Source organism: Cynara cardunculus, unplaced genomic scaffold (assembly GCF_001531365.2).
Source record: "Cynara cardunculus var. scolymus isolate 2C unplaced genomic scaffold, CcrdV1 Un_Scaffold_4114, whole genome shotgun sequence".
Lineage (NCBI taxonomy): Eukaryota > Viridiplantae > Streptophyta > Magnoliopsida > Asterales > Asteraceae > Cynara > Cynara cardunculus.
This window is the reverse complement of record NW_020201753.1, coordinates 13,122-20,864: the sequence shown is the minus strand read 5'-3', so window position 1 is coordinate 20,864 and position 7,743 is coordinate 13,122. Positions and strand designations below refer to the sequence as shown.

General features: G+C 31.0%; 1 pseudogene; it reads right to left on the bottom strand.

Moving 5' to 3' along the window:
* Positions 1-980: 980 nt before the first annotated feature.
* On the bottom strand, positions 981-3,820 carry LOC112503906 (annotated as a pseudogene).
* Between the last annotated feature and the right edge of the window lie 3,923 nt (positions 3,821-7,743).

Below are 7,743 nucleotides of genomic sequence, written 5' to 3'. Positions count from 1 at the left end.
TATTGGAGTATGTATCACCCACATATACAAATGACTTTATGGTAAACCTCCAAGTTTCCATTTAGAATATTCGTTTTTAAAATTGTTATATAAATAAAATGATTTATTAAAATATTAATACTATATATGTATTAGATCAAAAGCCTCACTTGATGCAATATGTTTGTTTATTTTAAATCCATGTGAAATGCTATTGACTAATAACGGTTTAACATGATGAATCTATAACCAAGGTTTTAAAGTAGAGACTATTAACCCTTACTGTTTGAAATGGATGCAAGTCATGTGATGTATTTATATGAGTGATTATCGAACCGTTTCCGTTATCCAAAGTCACAGGTCAGAGAAGAAGGTAAATTTATTTGTTGCCTCTGTCGATATTCCTTTTGAACGAATGGCAAGACAGGCCCTTTGGCTTTCAGTCTTATCATTTGTTACCCTAAACTTTAATATTTCATGCTTCTTTCTATTATTATGATAAAACTTTCATGGTTATCACAAAAATAGAGATTTTGAAGATCCCTTTTTTTTTTAATCAAAAGTTGGTTCCAGTAGAATCCAAAATAATTTTGGAGGATAAAAACGGAAAATTCTCTATCCTAAATTTATTTATATGCTATAAAATTTCTGTTAAATGGCCATATATGAAATTAATGGATGGTTGATTTTTCAGAATTTGGATATTCTAGATGTTTAGACAATCAACATGCAGCAATGTTGGGCCAATCTTGTAGGAAAGGAGAGGCCAGAAGCAGTTATGGAACATTTGCTTTTATACTTGTTAAGGCAGATGTGTTGACCACTTTAGCCTTCAAGCATGGGAAATATGTTCCAACAAACCACACTCTTGATGGCTCAATTGCCATCACTGGAAATAACATGTGAAGTTCATTCATATTCTATGGATTTGTTCAGATTTACAGGAACAACAATGTAACTCAAGTATAATAACAAATCACGATACTTTCATTTTTGCTACCATAAATGAAACTTTTCTTTTACCCAGAGTCTTCTTATACATTTATTTATAACATAAATATACCAATACATAAATCACACAACTATTTACAAAAGAGCGTCGACAGCTTCCTTACTGAATCATCAAGGAAGTAATAAATTGTATACATACATTCTTCAACCAAGTCTAGCCACCTTCTACGCCAATAAGGATTGATGTAAAGAACACCAACAAATCCCAAGAGGAACACAACCCATGTCGCACCAGAACTTCCGTAGAAGGATACCATATCGATCTCATACCATTTATCAAGGCCTTCTTTACATGATGCATCGGTCACCTATGATGTAGACGTGCATTTCTTCTCTAGTGGTGGTCCACAAAGAAGTGGATTCCCTTCATAGCTCTCATTGGTAAAGGTACTAAACTGTGCTTTCATATCCGGGAGTCTTCCTGATAGATTGTTGTAAAAAACATTAAAATAAGCAAGAGAATTCAGCTTAATTAGTTCTGATGGAACTTTGCCACTTAAACCATTGTAAGAGAGGTCCAAGCTCTCTATATTTTTAAGATTTGAGAATTGCATTGGAATGGTTCCTGTCAACTGATTGTGAGACAGATTCAAAGAGTGAATCTGGGTTAATAACCCTAGTTTTTTTGGGATTTCACCAACTAGTTTGTTACATGATAGATCCAATCCCACCATCAAATCAAGAATGTGACCCTTGTAGGAGCGAGATTGAGTTTTTATTGTAAACTGAACTTCGTCTTGTATTTTTGATATATCTGACAATAATAGTAAATCATACTTTATAAACAGAACACTCTGATAGTACCAAGAGGCACTCTCATATAAGGGAATTGTTTCTTCTCTCAAAACAGGGTTGATAGGGCTTATAATATTTTGGAGGCAACCAGGTATTGGACCAAAGATAGAGTTACCGAATAAATCTATCAAACTCACATTACTTAATTGGCACAACTGCTTCGGAATAGAACCACTGAAGTTATTTTCTCTCAAAATAAGAATCCTTAATTCGGATAGATTACCAAGAAATCCGGGTATCCGTCCTGACAGGGAGTTTTTGCCTATATCCAAAGTTAAAAAACGAGTCAAATTATGAAAGACATTGGGTATTGATCCGGTGAACCTATTGGAACCCAAATGAAGATGCCTCATGTATGTCAAACTTAAGCAAGTCGGGATGGGCCCCGAGAAAGAATTTTGTGAGATATCCAGAAACGAGAATGGTGTTTTTCCGCAAGGAAACGAGCCTTCCAAACTATTATTTCTTGCACAAGTTCAAACTCGTAACTCATGTTGCTTATCCAATGGGGGATTCTACCTGTAAAAAAGTTATTGCTAATATCCATAGTCCTCATATTATCCAAATGATGTTCTTTGCTGGTCATATTGCCAATTATCCCTATGAAACAATTGTTATCTAAGGTAAGAGAATGAATATCACCAAAGCTTAAGTTTCCTGAAAGTACCATGCCATGCAATAGGTTCTTTGATAATTTCAATATCCTAAGCTTGGGCTATTTGTAAACAATCCTTTTGGTACTTCTCCTGACAACTCATTATCAAATACATCCAGTACCGTTAACCAAATTAGATCACCAATTGAAGATGGGATGGAACCATCTACAGAATTCCTGGACAAATTTAAATACCATAAATTTGGAAAGAACTTTTCAATATCACCTGGAATGGTACGTAAAATCATATTTTCGGACATATCCAACCACGTTAGGTTAGCATGAGTATGCAGCGGCATACTAATAGTACCACCAAATGAGTTGTTCCTTAGAATAAGTGTTTCCAACATTGTACTATTCTCAATCAACCAATTCGGAAACTGTCCCCTCAAAGAGTTGTGTGACAGGTCTATTGCCCTTAACATGCATTGGTGAAGAAGAAACCCAGGAACAACACTTCCTTTGAGCCTATTTATAATGCACCTAGATAGCACAAGAACTTTCAACTGAAACTTTGGAATCCAACCCATAGGCTCTTCTGTTTCCATCTCAAATTTGTCATTGTTGTATTTAAATATAACTACCTCTAGCTTTGTATGACTGGAGAATGAGCTAAATGAGAATGCACCTTCAAATTTGTTATCACTAAAATCAACATACTCGAGATGTGAGATTGGCGATTAGTGATGGCGGAAGTGTTCCCGTGAATTGATTTGAAGAAATATCCAACAACTTAAGAGATGATAGACTATTGAAACAGTGAGGCAGGTTTTCCTCCAACACGTTGTGACTAAGATCCAACTCTTGGAGGTTCTTCAACTCACATAAACCTGTGAAAAGAAAATAATTAAATAAAACAACCAGGCTAATGTAATGTAACAACTCACACTTGCATGGCCATATATATGAGGTAAAAGATCAACTATATCGGGCTAATGTAATGTAACGGAAAGTGTACATGGATGTAGCTATATATGCTACATGAACTTTTCCATTTGTACGGTTGTCTTGAACAATCCAAATAGAAAATTGTAAATGTTATAGATAACATACCAAGTAACGAGCCGTTGAGGTTGTTGTAAGCAAATGAGACAGCTCTAATGGAAGGTAATGATGCATTTATTGTTAATGGGATGCTCCCAACAAAATTGTTCCGACTCAAATCTAAGACCTCCAGATGGTGAAAAGATGTGAAAGCTAGAAAACAACAAGAGTGAAATAGGGATTAATATACGTATTTAAACAAAAACATTAAAAATAACAATAATGTTGTGAAAGGATGAAGAAATAATGCTTACCTTCCATTGGTAGTGTTCCATTGAAATGATTTTCGCTTAAGAGGAGGATTTCTAGATCAGATAAATGAAGCAGCTTTGAAATAAATAAAGAGACACATACACAATTGAGTTGTTATTATCATTTTAATAAAATGTGATTCTTTTATAAAAAGCGAGTTAGCTTTTATAATGATAATTCTTTTACAACTTAAATAATTTAAAATAAAAAATAGTCAATTGTGTCTTAAAAAATAATGTCACGAACTTTTTAAGCAATTCTTATGATAAAAATTTTGTTATATTAAAAATCATTTATTGTTTTAGATTGTTAAACGATACCAAGCACATTATTTTTTAAAAATTTGATTATTATTTAGCTAAGAGATTTTAAAACATGATTAACTGTTTATTATGACAAAAATTCTAAACAAATCCAAAATTTTCATCTAGAAAGTGGGAAAAGTTCGGAAAAATTCAAAATATTTTGTTATTTTGAATGATTAAATTTAAAGCCTGGAACTTTTTTTAAAATTAATAAACCATCAAATTTTTTCATTTTGAATAATTAAGTTTTTGAATATTTTTTAACAAATAAACCGTTAAACTTTTTAAAAGTTGGTTACATTCATTTTTCTATATGGTTTTGTTGTTCCGAACGTTGTGACTCGATCTCCCTTTTTTTATCTGGTTTTTTGTCTTTTGATTCTCCTTTTTTTACAACAACTTAATAGAGTATGTATGGAAAGATCAAAAAGGAGAGAGACATGCAAAACAAAAAAGAATCAAAAAGAGGAAGATCAATAGCAAGGACCAACAACGGTGATGGCCGTGTAAAAAGCGAACAACGGTAGGAGGGGGGGAGGGGTAATGAAATTGCATGCAAGATGTGTGAATGACGTAGGGTTTGGTCAAATTAATAAATGTAAGTAATCAAAAAGAAGTTCAAAGATTTATTTGTTAAGAAAAAGTCCAAAAATTTAGTCATTTAAAAAGGAAAATTTGATGAGTTTTTTTACACTTCTCTCTAGAAATTAGTTTTAAACTTCAGTTGATTTATATGATAACGAACACAACAATTTTGAAGAGTAATTTACGTGTGTTTCCTTCCTCTGGATCACAATGTCCCTTAAAAGCCAATATGAAGTAGTTTATACATTTGTTACTTCTTCTTTTTTCTTTTCGAAAATATGAGGTCTAGACCAAAAACGGGCATACTTCTTAAAGAAAATTGCATGAGTTGGTCCAATTCCTTGGGTAAGAATTAACATTTGAAAGTATCTTACACAAAATATGAATAAGACCAAAATTGTTATATTCCTATGCAATTTGCCCAACTTCTTATTGCAATTTAACCAATTAAATTTTTTTAAACACTCATTTTACACTCTAACCATTTAAAAAGGGAAATCAATAAATAATAGTAAAAATAAAATTTAGTCGTCTAGAACATACATTTGATGGGAAAAGAACCTCCTGATAAAAAACCACTTGAAAGAGCAAGAGTTTTGAGGGATAGGAGAGCACTTAAACATGAAATGATGCTATTGTTGAAATTGTTATGTTGAAGACTTATACTCTTCAATTTTTTCAATCTCGATAATCTCGTACATTCTGTAGAAAAACAAGCAACTTTTATGAAACCATTTTTGTTTCTTCATATTTTTGAAACATGCACAAGTTACCATGACTAGATCTCCTTTTACCTTGGATACTTGGTGTGTCGTTGAGATAATTTTCAGTTAAATCCAACTCCTCTAGATTAGTGAGTTAGGCTAATTCTATCACATGAACCAAAACATAAATAAAGTAATCATGTGCCATTTAAAATGTACATTTTGATCCAAATATATGTTAAGTAGTTTCAAAGACAATCTTGATTATAAGTGACATAGTTTTATTCATTTTTGTTCACTTTCTTTGATATAATATGAAGCAATCACTATGTTTTTCAAATGCCATTGTGACAAGCATCGTGTCCTTATGGTCACCCTCCTTTTCTTTCATTATGTATCTATATTATAAATAATTTGACAAAAACTCTTAAAAACCGTTTTTTTTATGTATGAAGTAGTGTTTGTTGATACATATTACTTATATAATTCAGGATTACAAGTAAATTATACATAAGTACAACTTATTTAACCTCTATTTTTAATTCACATAACTAATTGCAGATAAATATAACCATGTACAGGATAAACATCATATTTTAAATATAAAAAATATAAAATATAATTAGGATAATTGTTGAGTTCTAATAGAATATTTAATTATTATCTTTATAAAAAATTATATTATTAAACCAAAAATAAATTAATTCATTATTAGACCTAAACTAAATTATAATAAAAAAATTGAATCAAAGAAATTACATAAAAAACAAGAATTTTTAAATAGTTAATTTGATACTAATATCGATATTCTTTTAACAAATAAACCGTCGAACTTTTAAAAGTTGATTACTTACATTTTTTATAATAGGTTGGGAAGTTTTAAAAGAAAAAAAAAAAAACTAAATCAAGTTTATTGTTCCCGAACCTTGTGACTCGATCTCCCTCTTTTTAATCTGACTTTTTGTCTTTAGATTCCCCCTCATTTACAACAATTTAATAGAGTATGTATAGAAAGATTAAAAAGGAGACAGAAACGCAAAAGAATCAAAAAGGGGAAGATCAATAGCAAGGATCAACAACGATGATGGCCGTGTAAAGAAGCAGACAATGATGGGGCGGCTAGAGGTGACAGGGGATGGGAGGGGGAGTAATGGTGTTGTATACAAGAGGTTTGAATGACGTAGGGTTTGGTCAAATTAATAGATGTAAGTAATCAATTTCTAAAAGTTTGATAGTTTATCTATTAAAAGTTCAAAGATTTATTTATTAAAAAAAGTTCAGAAATTTAGTCATTCAAAATAGGAAAATTTGATGAGTTTTTCTACACTTTTCTCTCTAGAAATTATTTCTGTACTTCAGTTGATTTATATGATAACGAACACAACAATTTTTAAGAGTAATTTACTTGTGCTTCCTTCCTATTGATCACAATTAAAAGCCAATATGAAGTACTTTATACATTTGTTAATTCTTTTTTTTCCTTTTGAAATATGAGGTCTAGAACAGTAACGGGCATACTTCTTAGAAAAAATTGCATGATTTTGAAAGTATCTTACACAAAATATGAATCAGACCAAAATATGTTATATTTTCATGTAATTTTCCCAACTTCTTATTGCAATTTAACTAATTAAATTTTTTTAAACACTCTAACCATTTAAAAGGGAAATCAATAAACAATAATAAAAATAAAATTTAGTCGTGTAGAACATGCCTTTGATGGGAAAAGAACCTCCTAATGAAACACCATATGAAAGATCAAGAGTCTTGAGGGATAAGAGAGCACTTAAACATGAAATCATGCTCTTGTTGAAATTGTTATCTTGAAGACTTATACTCTTCAAATTTTTCAATCTCGATAATCTCGTACAACCTATAGAAAAACAAGCAACTTTTATGAAACCATTTTTGTTTCTTCATATTTTTTAAGTATGCACAAGTTACCATGACTAGATCTCCTTTTACCTTGGATACTTGGTGTGTCGATGAGATAATTTTCACTTAAATCCAACTCCTCTAGATTAGTGAGGTGGGCTAATTCTGTCACATGAACCAAAACATAAACTAATCATGTGCCACCTTAAATGTACATTTTGAAACTAGTTTCATCCAAATATGTATGAGTGGTACTTATGCAAAAACTAAATTATGTCAAAGAGTAAGTGTTTTTATAATATCCGCAAAACTAATCATATATTTACAGAAATCGGTGAACGTAAAAAGTAGTCACATTTTAACTTGTTAATTTCAAAGACATCAAACACGTTTAATAGTGGTTTAAAGAATGTGATTATTTGTGTATCATGACTAACTGTTACAACAAATATGATTTATATCATGTAATATAGGCACATTTTCAATAGTATATATATATATAGAGTAACATGCACCTCTTAAAGGACTAGAATAACAT